The sequence below is a fragment of the Hyla sarda genome, unplaced genomic scaffold, assembly GCF_029499605.1.
Source record: "Hyla sarda isolate aHylSar1 unplaced genomic scaffold, aHylSar1.hap1 scaffold_827, whole genome shotgun sequence".
In the NCBI taxonomy this organism is placed as follows: domain Eukaryota; kingdom Metazoa; phylum Chordata; class Amphibia; order Anura; family Hylidae; genus Hyla; species Hyla sarda.
This window is the reverse complement of record NW_026610854.1, coordinates 15,179-28,906: the sequence shown is the minus strand read 5'-3', so window position 1 is coordinate 28,906 and position 13,728 is coordinate 15,179. Positions and strand designations below refer to the sequence as shown.

The 13,728-nt window shown below is 46.0% G+C and overlaps 6 non-coding genes across 6 annotated transcripts; all 6 read right to left on the bottom strand.

The window, feature by feature from the left end:
- Positions 1-2,030: 2,030 nt before the first annotated feature.
- On the bottom strand, positions 2,031-2,223 carry LOC130347242 (U2 spliceosomal RNA). Its single transcript, XR_008885210.1, has one exon. It is a non-coding gene; the product is annotated as a U2 spliceosomal RNA (small nuclear RNA).
- Positions 2,224-4,315: 2,092 nt separating this feature from the next.
- On the bottom strand, positions 4,316-4,506 carry LOC130347251 (U2 spliceosomal RNA). The gene has a single exon (XR_008885217.1). It is a non-coding gene; the product is annotated as a U2 spliceosomal RNA (small nuclear RNA).
- A 2,087-nt stretch (positions 4,507-6,593) lies between these two features.
- Positions 6,594-6,784, bottom strand: LOC130347250 (U2 spliceosomal RNA). The gene has a single exon (XR_008885216.1). It is a non-coding gene; the product is annotated as a U2 spliceosomal RNA (small nuclear RNA).
- A 2,094-nt stretch (positions 6,785-8,878) lies between these two features.
- On the bottom strand, positions 8,879-9,069 carry LOC130347249 (U2 spliceosomal RNA). Its single transcript, XR_008885215.1, has one exon. It is a non-coding gene; the product is annotated as a U2 spliceosomal RNA (small nuclear RNA).
- A 2,085-nt stretch (positions 9,070-11,154) lies between these two features.
- LOC130347248 (U2 spliceosomal RNA) lies at positions 11,155-11,345 on the bottom strand. The gene has a single exon (XR_008885214.1). It is a non-coding gene; the product is annotated as a U2 spliceosomal RNA (small nuclear RNA).
- Positions 11,346-13,441: 2,096 nt separating this feature from the next.
- LOC130347236 (U2 spliceosomal RNA) lies at positions 13,442-13,632 on the bottom strand. The gene has a single exon (XR_008885205.1). It is a non-coding gene; the product is annotated as a U2 spliceosomal RNA (small nuclear RNA).
- Between the last annotated feature and the right edge of the window lie 96 nt (positions 13,633-13,728).

The following is a 13,728-nucleotide window of genomic DNA, read 5'->3' as shown; positions in this document are numbered from 1 at the left end:
GTCAGGGAGGCTGCCAGACAATTTTCCATGCACACTCTGGGCTGGGGGGCAGTCAACCACCAGTACACACAGCAGAACCTAAACCCATACCATTATTGCTAAGCAGCAAGACAGGGGCCCATTGCACTCCCACGGGGCCTTTTTAAATGCAATCCATAACCCGGATTTGCCAGGAACCCTTCTTACTCCTCCTACTTGCATGTGACACTGGGCTTAGGATCTGCATAGGAAACACACACACAAGCACACACCTACCTTTGTTGCCTGCAGATGCCTCCTTGGCTGTCCCCAAACGGTATCAAACCAACACCCACGGGAAGCTGTAAGCATAGAGGACATGCCTGCACCCCATTGGACTTACCTGTGTGGGTTAAATCCGGGTTATTTGACAACCTATGGCGGTGATGGTTCTGCTCAGGCAGAGCAGTGCTGATGCTCCTCATAAAGCTGTCGCTGCTGTGAAGGTTCTAGGTGACATCACAATCCCTATGGTTACATACACAACAAAGCTGGGTTGTTGTTGTTTACACTCTGCAAGGCCTGTGGAAGTGAGTGACATCATAGCACTGTAGTTCTGAGGGTTCTAGATGGATGCAACAATCTCCTGTTGCTTCTATGAAGGCCATAATAGACGACATCACCAAACAGCTCCATAGTCACATACACAGCAAAGGAGAGATGTTGTTTACACCTAGTGATGTCAGTGGTATTGAGTGACATCACAGCACAGTGCTAAGGCTCCTGGGCCTGGACACAGCAGCGGCTGCAATATCTCAACGGAGAATACGTTTATATATATGTGTGTGTGTGCGCGTATATATATATATATATATATATATATATATATATATATATATATATTTCTCCGCCGAAATCACTTTTAAACCCATTTCCACCTTTTTTTCCCTTCTCTTCCTCTTACTTTTTTTTCACGTTTTTTTACGTTTTTCTCCTTTTCGCCTCTTTTCTGGGCGTATTATTCTTCTTTTTCTTCTTTTTTTTCGTCTAATGCATACCCCATCAGTGCAGCAATGCTTATTCAATACCGCCAGCAGATGGAGACACTGGGGGATAATTTTCTAAGGATTTATACTGATTTTTCCTGTCTGAATTTGTCGCACAGAAAGTTGCAGGCCAAATATGTGTGACATTTCTGCGACTTTAGCTTCTAGAGCATTTTTACAACATTATACATAGGTGCTGAATACATAAAAAGCGACTGTTCAGCGACAGACAAGTCGCATCGGCTGAAAGTAGGCCAGAATGTCAGTCCATGTTGGAGCAGGTTTAGATACAGTCTAAAGCATAGATCTCAAAGTCTGTGCACAGAATTTAGCAAGGGCCTCGCACCTTCTGATGCATCAGGTAGGTGCACTATAGCATAGCCTAACCCTCTGTACTTTGGTCTATATTGATGCGGGACATAGACAGCCAGCTGATGACCAATCCATTAGTGCAATGGATGGCTGGAAGCATTTGTCTTTGCCTTTGCAATACCACAGAAGCAATGCATGGTCAATGTACAGCAATGACACACCTGTGTGAACAGCCAGGAGACCCCCCCATGTTATGTTACATAGTTACATAGTTAGTACGGTCGAAAAAAGACATATGTCCATCAAGTTCAACCAGGGAATTAAGGGGTAGGGGTGTGGCGCGATATTGGGGAAGGGATGAGATTTTATATTTCTTCATAAGCATTAATCTTATTTTGTCAATTAGGAACATTCAGCACCCACCCGCTATCAAGGCAGCTGCCTATCATGTCATGCCCTACCTGCACAGGTGTGCTGGCTACTCAAATGATCCAATTAAGGAGGCCATTTAGTCAGCAGCAGCAGAAGTCCTGTGCCTGGACGCTCCAACAGCGGCCAGACACAAGCAGAAGCAGCAGAAGCAGCAGCAGCACCACCTTTTGTTTTTTGGCTGCAGCAGCAGCAGCAGCAGCAAGGCCCACAGGGCTGGCTAGCTGGCTAGCCAGCAAGCAGGTAGCAATGAAAGTAGGAATCTTTCTTTTTAACCCTGTAAGGGGGTGGTGCACTGTACCCGAAGATACTGCCATATCGGGTCAATGCATAGGGCGACGGAAGCAAGCTTCGAAATCGGCCCCCGTTCTCAAAAATCCATTTAATATATGGTCCCCAGATAGGGGACGTATCAGATATTAAACTGATAAGAACAGATACTACACTTGATCTTAGCCCCAAAAGGCCGAGAAGCGATAACCGTGAAAGGGGCGGGCCCAACAAGGTCCCCTTCATGGGCACTATCACTGCTTGCTGTCAGGGAGGCTGCCAGACAATTTTCCATGCACACTCTGGGCTGGGGGGCAGTCAACCACCAGTACACACAGCAGAACCTAAACCCATACCATTATTGCTAAGCAGCAAGACAGGGGCCCATTGCACTCCCACGGGGCCTTTTTAAATGCAATCCATAACCCGGATTTGCCAGGAACCCTTCTTACTCCTCCTACTTGCATGTGACACTGGGCTTAGGATCTGCATAGGAAACACACACACAAGCACACACCTACCTTTGTTGCCTGCAGATGCCTCCTTGGCTGTCCCCAAACGGTATCAAACCAACACCCACGGGAAGCTGTAAGCATAGAGGACATGCCTGCACCCCATTGGACTTACCTGTGTGGGTTAAATCCGGGTTATTTGACAACCTATGGCGGTGATGGTTCTGCTCAGGCAGAGCAGTGCTGATGCTCCTCATAAAGCTGTCGCTGCTGTGAAGGTTCTAGGTGACATCACAATCCCTATGGTTACATACACAACAAAGCTGGGTTGTTGTTGTTTACACTCTGCAAGGCCTGTGGAAGTGAGTGACATCATAGCACTGTAGTTCTGAGGGTTCTAGATGGATGCAACAATCTCCTGTTGCTTCTATGAAGGCCATAATAGACGACATCACCAAACAGCTCCATAGTCACATACACAGCAAAGGAGAGATGTTGTTTACACCTAGTGATGTCAGTGGTATTGAGTGACATCACAGCACAGTGCTAAGGCTCCTGGGCCTGGACACAGCAGCGGCTGCAATATCTCAACGGAGAATACGTTTATATATATGTGTGTGTGTGCGCGTATATATATATATATATATATATATATATATATATATATATATATTTCTCCGCCGAAATCACTTTTAAACCCATTTCCACCTTTTTTTCCCTTCTCTTCCTCTTACTTTTTTTTCACGTTTTTTTACGTTTTTCTCCTTTTCGCCTCTTTTCTGGGCGTATTATTCTTCTTTTTCTTCTTTTTTTTCGTCTAATGCATACCCCATCAGTGCAGCAATGCTTATTCAATACCGCCAGCAGATGGAGACACTGGGGGATAATTTTCTAAGGATTTATACTGATTTTTCCTGTCTGAATTTGTCGCACAGAAAGTTGCAGGCCAAATATGTGTGACATTTCTGCGACTTTAGCTTCTAGAGCATTTTTACAACATTATACATAGGTGCTGAATACATAAAAAGCGACTGTTCAGCGACAGACAAGTCGCATCGGCTGAAAGTAGGCCAGAATGTCAGTCCATGTTGGAGCAGGTTTAGATACAGTCTAAAGCATAGATCTCAAAGTCTGTGCACAGAATTTAGCAAGGGCCTCGCACCTTCTGATGCATCAGGTAGGTGCACTATAGCATAGCCTAACCCTCTGTACTTTGGTCTATATTGATGCGGGACATAGACAGCCAGCTGATGACCAATCCATTAGTGCAATGGATGGCTGGAAGCATTTGTCTTTGCCTTTGCAATACCACAGAAGCAATGCATGGTCAATGTACAGCAATGACACACCTGTGTGAACAGCCAGGAGACCCCCCCATGTTATGTTACATAGTTACATAGTTAGTACGGTCGAAAAAAGACATATGTCCATCAAGTTCAACCAGGGAATTAAGGGGTAGGGGTGTGGCGCGATATTGGGGAAGGGATGAGATTTTATATTTCTTCATAAGCATTAATCTTATTTTGTCAATTAGGAACATTCAGCACCCACCCGCTATCAAGGCAGCTGCCTATCATGTCATGCCCTACCTGCACAGGTGTGCTGGCTACTCAAATGATCCAATTAAGGAGGCCATTTAGTCAGCAGCAGCAGAAGTCCTGTGCCTGGACGCTCCAACAGCGGCCAGACACAAGCAGAAGCAGCAGAAGCAGCAGCAGCACCACCTTTTGTTTTTTGGCTGCAGCAGCAGCAGCAGCAGCAGCAGCAAGGCCCACAGGGCTGGCTAGCTGGCTAGCCAGCAAGCAGGTAGCAATGAAAGTAGGAATCTTTCTTTTTAACCCTGTAAGGGGGTGGTGCACTGTACCCGAAGATACTGCCATATCGGGTCAATGCATAGGGCGACGGAAGCAAGCTTCGAAATCGGCCCCCGTTCTCAAAAATCCATTTAATATATGGTCCCCAGATAGGGGACGTATCAGATATTAAACTGATAAGAACAGATACTACACTTGATCTTAGCCAAAAGGCCGAGAAGCGATAACCGTGAAAGGGGCGGGCCCAACAAGGTCCCCTTCATGGGCACTATCACTGCTTGCTGTCAGGGAGGCTGCCAGACAATTTTCCATGCACACTCTGGGCTGGGGGGCAGTCAACCACCAGTACACACAGCAGAACCTAAACCCATACCATTATTGCTAAGCAGCAAGACAGGGGCCCATTGCACTCCCACGGGGCCTTTTTAAATGCAATCCATAACCCGGATTTGCCAGGAACCCTTCTTACTCCTCCTACTTGCATGTGACACTGGGCTTAGGATCTGCATAGGAAACACACACACAAGCACACACCTACCTTTGTTGCCTGCAGATGCCTCCTTGGCTGTCCCCAAACGGTATCAAACCAACACCCACGGGAAGCTGTAAGCATAGAGGACATGCCTGCACCCCATTGGACTTACCTGTGTGGGTTAAATCCGGGTTATTTGACAACCTATGGCGGTGATGGTTCTGCTCAGGCAGAGCAGTGCTGATGCTCCTCATAAAGCTGTCGCTGCTGTGAAGGTTCTAGGTGACATCACAATCCCTATGGTTACATACACAACAAAGCTGGGTTGTTGTTGTTTACACTCTGCAAGGCCTGTGGAAGTGAGTGACATCATAGCACTGTAGTTCTGAGGGTTCTAGATGGATGCAACAATCTCCTGTTGCTTCTATGAAGGCCATAATAGACGACATCACCAAACAGCTCCATAGTCACATACACAGCAAAGGAGAGATGTTGTTTACACCTAGTGATGTCAGTGGTATTGAGTGACATCACAGCACAGTGCTAAGGCTCCTGGGCCTGGACACAGCAGCGGCTGCAATATCTCAACGGAGAATACGTTTATATATATGTGTGTGTGTGCGCGTATATATATATATATATATATATATATATATATATATATATTCTCCGCCGAAATCACTTTTAAACCCATTTCCACCTTTTTTTCCCTTCTCTTCCTCTTACTTTTTTTTCACGTTTTTTTACGTTTTTCTCCTTTTCGCCTCTTTTCTGGGCGTATTATTCTTCTTTTTCTTCTTTTTTTTCGTCTAATGCATACCCCATCAGTGCAGCAATGCTTATTCAATACCGCCAGCAGATGGAGACACTGGGGGATAATTTTCTAAGGATTTATACTGATTTTTCCTGTCTGAATTTGTCGCACAGAAAGTTGCAGGCCAAATATGTGTGACATTTCTGCGACTTTAGCTTCTAGAGCATTTTTACAACATTATACATAGGTGCTGAATACATAAAAAGCGACTGTTCAGCGACAGACAAGTCGCATCGGCTGAAAGTAGGCCAGAATGTCAGTCCATGTTGGAGCAGGTTTAGATACAGTCTAAAGCATAGATCTCAAAGTCTGTGCACAGAATTTAGCAAGGGCCTCGCACCTTCTGATGCATCAGGTAGGTGCACTATAGCATAGCCTAACCCTCTGTACTTTGGTCTATATTGATGCGGGACATAGACAGCCAGCTGATGACCAATCCATTAGTGCAATGGATGGCTGGAAGCATTTGTCTTTGCCTTTGCAATACCACAGAAGCAATGCATGGTCAATGTACAGCAATGACACACCTGTGTGAACAGCCAGGAGACCCCCCCATGTTATGTTACATAGTTACATAGTTAGTACGGTCGAAAAAAGACATATGTCCATCAAGTTCAACCAGGGAATTAAGGGGTAGGGGTGTGGCGCGATATTGGGGAAGGGATGAGATTTTATATTTCTTCATAAGCATTAATCTTATTTTGTCAATTAGGAACATTCAGCACCCACCCGCTATCAAGGCAGCTGCCTATCATGTCATGCCCTACCTGCACAGGTGTGCTGGCTACTCAAATGATCCAATTAAGGAGGCCATTTAGTCAGCAGCAGCAGAAGTCCTGTGCCTGGACGCTCCAACAGCGGCCAGACACAAGCAGAAGCAGCAGAAGCAGCAGCAGCACCACCTTTTGTTTTTTGGCTGCAGCAGCAGCAGCAGCAGCAGCAGCAAGGCCCACAGGGCTGGCTAGCTGGCTAGCCAGCAAGCAGGTAGCAATGAAAGTAGGAATCTTTCTTTTTAACCCTGTAAGGGGGTGGTGCACTGTACCCGAAGATACTGCCATATCGGGTCAATGCATAGGGCGACGGAAGCAAGCTTCGAAATCGGCCCCCGTTCTCAAAAATCCATTTAATATATGGTCCCCAGATAGGGGACGTATCAGATATTAAACTGATAAGAACAGATACTACACTTGATCTTAGCCAAAAGGCCGAGAAGCGATAACCGTGAAAGGGGCGGGCCCAACAAGGTCCCCTTCATGGGCACTATCACTGCTTGCTGTCAGGGAGGCTGCCAGACAATTTTCCATGCACACTCTGGGCTGGGGGGCAGTCAACCACCAGTACACACAGCAGAACCTAAACCCATACCATTATTGCTAAGCAGCAAGACAGGGGCCCATTGCACTCCCACGGGGCCTTTTTAAATGCAATCCATAACCCGGATTTGCCAGGAACCCTTCTTACTCCTCCTACTTGCATGTGACACTGGGCTTAGGATCTGCATAGGAAACACACACACAAGCACACACCTACCTTTGTTGCCTGCAGATGCCTCCTTGGCTGTCCCCAAACGGTATCAAACCAACACCCACGGGAAGCTGTAAGCATAGAGGACATGCCTGCACCCCATTGGACTTACCTGTGTGGGTTAAATCCGGGTTATTTGACAACCTATGGCGGTGATGGTTCTGCTCAGGCAGAGCAGTGCTGATGCTCCTCATAAAGCTGTCGCTGCTGTGAAGGTTCTAGGTGACATCACAATCCCTATGGTTACATACACAACAAAGCTGGGTTGTTGTTGTTTACACTCTGCAAGGCCTGTGGAAGTGAGTGACATCATAGCACTGTAGTTCTGAGGGTTCTAGATGGATGCAACAATCTCCTGTTGCTTCTATGAAGGCCATAATAGACGACATCACCAAACAGCTCCATAGTCACATACACAGCAAAGGAGAGATGTTGTTTACACCTAGTGATGTCAGTGGTATTGAGTGACATCACAGCACAGTGCTAAGGCTCCTGGGCCTGGACACAGCAGCGGCTGCAATATCTCAACGGAGAATACGTTTATATATATGTGTGTGTGTGCGCGTATATATATATATATATATATATATATATATATATATATATATATTTCTCCGCCGAAATCACTTTTAAACCCATTTCCACCTTTTTTTCCCTTCTCTTCCTCTTACTTTTTTTTCACGTTTTTTTACGTTTTTCTCCTTTTCGCCTCTTTTCTGGGCGTATTATTCTTCTTTTTCTTCTTTTTTTTCGTCTAATGCATACCCCATCAGTGCAGCAATGCTTATTCAATACCGCCAGCAGATGGAGACACTGGGGGATAATTTTCTAAGGATTTATACTGATTTTTCCTGTCTGAATTTGTCGCACAGAAAGTTGCAGGCCAAATATGTGTGACATTTCTGCGACTTTAGCTTCTAGAGCATTTTTACAACATTATACATAGGTGCTGAATACATAAAAAGCGACTGTTCAGCGACAGACAAGTCGCATCGGCTGAAAGTAGGCCAGAATGTCAGTCCATGTTGGAGCAGGTTTAGATACAGTCTAAAGCATAGATCTCAAAGTCTGTGCACAGAATTTAGCAAGGGCCTCGCACCTTCTGATGCATCAGGTAGGTGCACTATAGCATAGCCTAACCCTCTGTACTTTGGTCTATATTGATGCGGGACATAGACAGCCAGCTGATGACCAATCCATTAGTGCAATGGATGGCTGGAAGCATTTGTCTTTGCCTTTGCAATACCACAGAAGCAATGCATGGTCAATGTACAGCAATGACACACCTGTGTGAACAGCCAGGAGACCCCCCCATGTTATGTTACATAGTTACATAGTTAGTACGGTCGAAAAAAAAAACATTTGTCCATCAAGTTCAACCAGGGAATTAAGGGGTAGGGGTGTGGCGCGATATTGGGGAAGGGATGAGATTTTATATTTCTTCATAAGCATTAATCTTATTTTGTCAATTAGGAACATTCAGCACCCACCCGCTATCAAGGCAGCTGCCTATCATGTCATGCCCTACCTGCACAGGTGTGCTGGCTACTCAAATGATCCAATTAAGGAGGCCATTTAGTCAGCAGCAGCAGAAGTCCTGTGCCTGGACGCTCCAACAGCGGCCAGACACAAGCAGAAGCAGCAGAAGCAGCAGCAGCACCACCTTTTGTTTTTTGGCTGCAGCAGCAGCAGCAGCAGCAGCAGCAAGGCCCACAGGGCTGGCTAGCTGGCTAGCCAGCAAGCAGGTAGCAATGAAAGTAGGAATCTTTCTTTTTAACCCTGTAAGGGGGTGGTGCACTGTACCCGAAGATACTGCCATATCGGGTCAATGCATAGGGCGACGGAAGCAAGCTTCGAAATCGGCCCCCGTTCTCAAAAATCCATTTAATATATGGTCCCCAGATAGGGGACGTATCAGATATTAAACTGATAAGAACAGATACTACACTTGATCTTAGCCAAAAGGCCGAGAAGCGATAACCGTGAAAGGGGCGGGCCCAACAAGGTCCCCTTCATGGGCACTATCACTGCTTGCTGTCAGGGAGGCTGCCAGACAATTTTCCATGCACACTCTGGGCTGGGGGGCAGTCAACCACCAGTACACACAGCAGAACCTAAACCCATACCATTATTGCTAAGCAGCAAGACAGGGGCCCATTGCACTCCCACGGGGCCTTTTTAAATGCAATCCATAACCCGGATTTGCCAGGAACCCTTCTTACTCCTCCTACTTGCATGTGACACTGGGCTTAGGATCTGCATAGGAAACACACACACAAGCACACACCTACCTTTGTTGCCTGCAGATGCCTCCTTGGCTGTCCCCAAACGGTATCAAACCAACACCCACGGGAAGCTGTAAGCATAGAGGACATGCCTGCACCCCATTGGACTTACCTGTGTGGGTTAAATCCGGGTTATTTGACAACCTATGGCGGTGATGGTTCTGCTCAGGCAGAGCAGTGCTGATGCTCCTCATAAAGCTGTCGCTGCTGTGAAGGTTCTAGGTGACATCACAATCCCTATGGTTACATACACAACAAAGCTGGGTTGTTGTTGTTTACACTCTGCAAGGCCTGTGGAAGTGAGTGACATCATAGCACTGTAGTTCTGAGGGTTCTAGATGGATGCAACAATCTCCTGTTGCTTCTATGAAGGCCATAATAGACGACATCACCAAACAGCTCCATAGTCACATACACAGCAAAGGAGAGATGTTGTTTACACCTAGTGATGTCAGTGGTATTCACAGCACAGTGCTAAGGCTCCTGGGCCTGGACACAGCAGCGGCTGCAATATCTCAACGGAGAATACGTTTATATATATGTGTGTGTGTGCGCGTATATATATATATATATATATATATATATATATATATATATATATATTTCTCCGCCGAAATCACTTTTAAACCCATTTCCACCTTTTTTTCCCTTCTCTTCCTCTTACTTTTTTTTCACGTTTTTTTACGTTTTTCTCCTTTTCGCCTCTTTTCTGGGCGTATTATTCTTCTTTTTCTTCTTTTTTTTCGTCTAATGCATACCCCATCAGTGCAGCAATGCTTATTCAATACCGCCAGCAGATGGAGACACTGGGGGATAATTTTCTAAGGATTTATACTGATTTTTCCTGTCTGAATTTGTCGCACAGAAAGTTGCAGGCCAAATATGTGTGACATTTCTGCGACTTTAGCTTCTAGAGCATTTTTACAACATTATACATAGGTGCTGAATACATAAAAAGCGACTGTTCAGCGACAGACAAGTCGCATCGGCTGAAAGTAGGCCAGAATGTCAGTCCATGTTGGAGCAGGTTTAGATACAGTCTAAAGCATAGATCTCAAAGTCTGTGCACAGAATTTAGCAAGGGCCTCGCACCTTCTGATGCATCAGGTAGGTGCACTATAGCATAGCCTAACCCTCTGTACTTTGGTCTATATTGATGCGGGACATAGACAGCCAGCTGATGACCAATCCATTAGTGCAATGGATGGCTGGAAGCATTTGTCTTTGCCTTTGCAATACCACAGAAGCAATGCATGGTCAATGTACAGCAATGACACACCTGTGTGAACAGCCAGGAGACCCCCCCATGTTATGTTACATAGTTACATAGTTAGTACGGTCGAAAAAAGACATATGTCCATCAAGTTCAACCAGGGAATTAAGGGGTAGGGGTGTGGCGCGATATTGGGGAAGGGATGAGATTTTATATTTCTTCATAAGCATTAATCTTATTTTGTCAATTAGGAACATTCAGCACCCACCCGCTATCAAGGCAGCTGCCTATCATGTCATGCCCTACCTGCACAGGTGTGCTGGCTACTCAAATGATCCAATTAAGGAGGCCATTTAGTCAGCAGCAGCAGAAGTCCTGTGCCTGGACGCTCCAACAGCGGCCAGACACAAGCAGAAGCAGCAGAAGCAGCAGCAGCAGCACCACCTTTTGTTTTTTGGCTGCAGCAGCAGCAGCAGCAGCAGCAAGGCCCACAGGGCTGGCTAGCTGGCTAGCCAGCAAGCAGGTAGCAATGAAAGTAGGAATCTTTCTTTTTAACCCTGTAAGGGGGTGGTGCACTGTACCCGAAGATACTGCCATATCGGGTCAATGCATAGGGCGACGGAAGCAAGCTTCGAAATCGGCCCCCGTTCTCAAAAATCCATTTAATATATGGTCCCCAGATAGGGGACGTATCAGATATTAAACTGATAAGAACAGATACTACACTTGATCTTAGCCAAAAGGCCGAGAAGCGATAACCGTGAAAGGGGCGGGCCCAACAAGGTCCCCTTCATGGGCACTATCACTGCTTGCTGTCAGGGAGGCTGCCAGACAATTTTCCATGCACACTCTGGGCTGGGGGGCAGTCAACCACCAGTACACACAGCAGAACCTAAACCCATACCATTATTGCTAAGCAGCAAGACAGGGGCCCATTGCACTCCCACGGGGCCTTTTTAAATGCAATCCATAACCCGGATTTGCCAGGAACCCTTCTTACTCCTCCTACTTGCATGTGACACTGGGCTTAGGATCTGCATAGGAAACACACACACAAGCACACACCTACCTTTGTTGCCTGCAGATGCCTCCTTGGCTGTCCCCAAACGGTATCAAACCAACACCCACGGGAAGCTGTAAGCATAGAGGACATGCCTGCACCCCATTGGACTTACCTGTGTGGGTTAAATCCGGGTTATTTGACAACCTATGGCGGTGATGGTTCTGCTCAGGCAGAGCAGTGCTGATGCTCCTCATAAAGCTGTCGCTGCTGTGAAGGTTCTAGGTGACATCACAATCCCTATGGTTACATACACAACAAAGCTGGGTTGTTGTTGTTTACACTCTGCAAGGCCTGTGGAAGTGAGTGACATCATAGCACTGTAGTTCTGAGGGTTCTAGATGGATGCAACAATCTCCTGTTGCTTCTATGAAGGCCATAATAGACGACATCACCAAACAGCTCCATAGTCACATACACAGCAAAGGAGAGATGTTGTTTACACCTAGTGATGTCAGTGGTATTGAGTGACATCACAGCACAGTGCTAAGGCTCCTGGGCCTGGACACAGCAGCGGCTGCAATATCTCAACGGAGAATACGTTTATATATATGTGTGTGTGTGCGCGTATATATATATATATATATATATATATATATATATATATATATATATTCTCCGCCGAAATCACTTTTAAACCCATTTCCACCTTTTTTTCCCTTCTCTTCCTCTTACTTTTTTTTCACGTTTTTTTACGTTTTTCTCCTTTTCGCCTCTTTTCTGGGCGTATTATTCTTCTTTTTCTTCTTTTTTTTCGTCTAATGCATACCCCATCAGTGCAGCAATGCTTATTCAATACCGCCAGCAGATGGAGACACTGGGGGATAATTTTCTAAGGATTTATACTGATTTTTCCTGTCTGAATTTGTCGCACAGAAAGTTGCAGGCCAAATATGTGTGACATTTCTGCGACTTTAGCTTCTAGAGCATTTTTACAACATTATACATAGGTGCTGAATACATAAAAAGCGACTGTTCAGCGACAGACAAGTCGCATCGGCTGAAAAGTAGGCCAGAATGTCAGTCCATGTTGGAGCAGGTTTAGATACAGTCTAAAGCATAGATCTCAAAGTCTGTGCACAGAATTTAGCAAGGGCCTCGCACCTTCTGATGCATCAGGTAGGTGCACTATAGCATAGCCTAACCCTCTGTACTTTGGTCTATATTGATGCGGGACATAGACAGCCAGCTGATGACCAATCCATTAGTGCAATGGATGGCTGGAAGCATTTGTCTTTGCCTTTGCAATACCACAGAAGCAATGCATGGTCAATGTACAGCAATGACACACCTGTGTGAACAGCCAGGAGACCCCCCCATGTTATGTTACATAGTTACATAGTTAGTACGGTCGAAAAAAGACATATGTCCATCAAGTTCAACCAGGGAATTAAGGGGTAGGGGTGTGGCGCGATATTGGGGAAGGGATGAGATTTTATATTTCTTCATAAGCATTAATCTTATTTTGTCAATTAGGAACATTCAGCACCCACCCGCTATCAAGGCAGCTGCCTATCATGTCATGCCCTACCTGCACAGGTGTGTGGCTACTCAAATGATCCAATTAAGGAGGCCATTTAGTCAGCAGCAGCAGAAGTCCTGTGCCTGGACGCTCCAACAGCGGCCAGACACAAGCAGAAGCAGCAGAAGCAGCAGCAGCAGCACCACCTTTTGTTTTTTGGCTGCAGCAGCAGCAGCAGCAGCAGCAGCAAGGCCCACAGGGCTGGCTAGCTGGCTAGCCAGCAAGCAGGTAGCAATGAAAGTAGGAATCTTTCTTTTTAACCCTGTAAGGGGGTGGTGCACTGTACCCGAAGATACTGCCATATCGGGTCAATGCATAGGGCGACGGAAGCAAGCTTCGAAATCGGCCCCCGTTCTCAAAAATCCATTTAATATATGGTCCCCAGATAGGGGACGTATCAGATATTAAACTGATAAGAACAGATACTACACTTGATCTTAGCCAAAAGGCCGAGAAGCGATAACCGTGAAAGGGGCGGGCCCAACAAGGTCCCCTTCATGGGCACTATCACTGCTTGCTGTCAGGGAGGCTGCCAGACAATTTTCCATGCACACTCT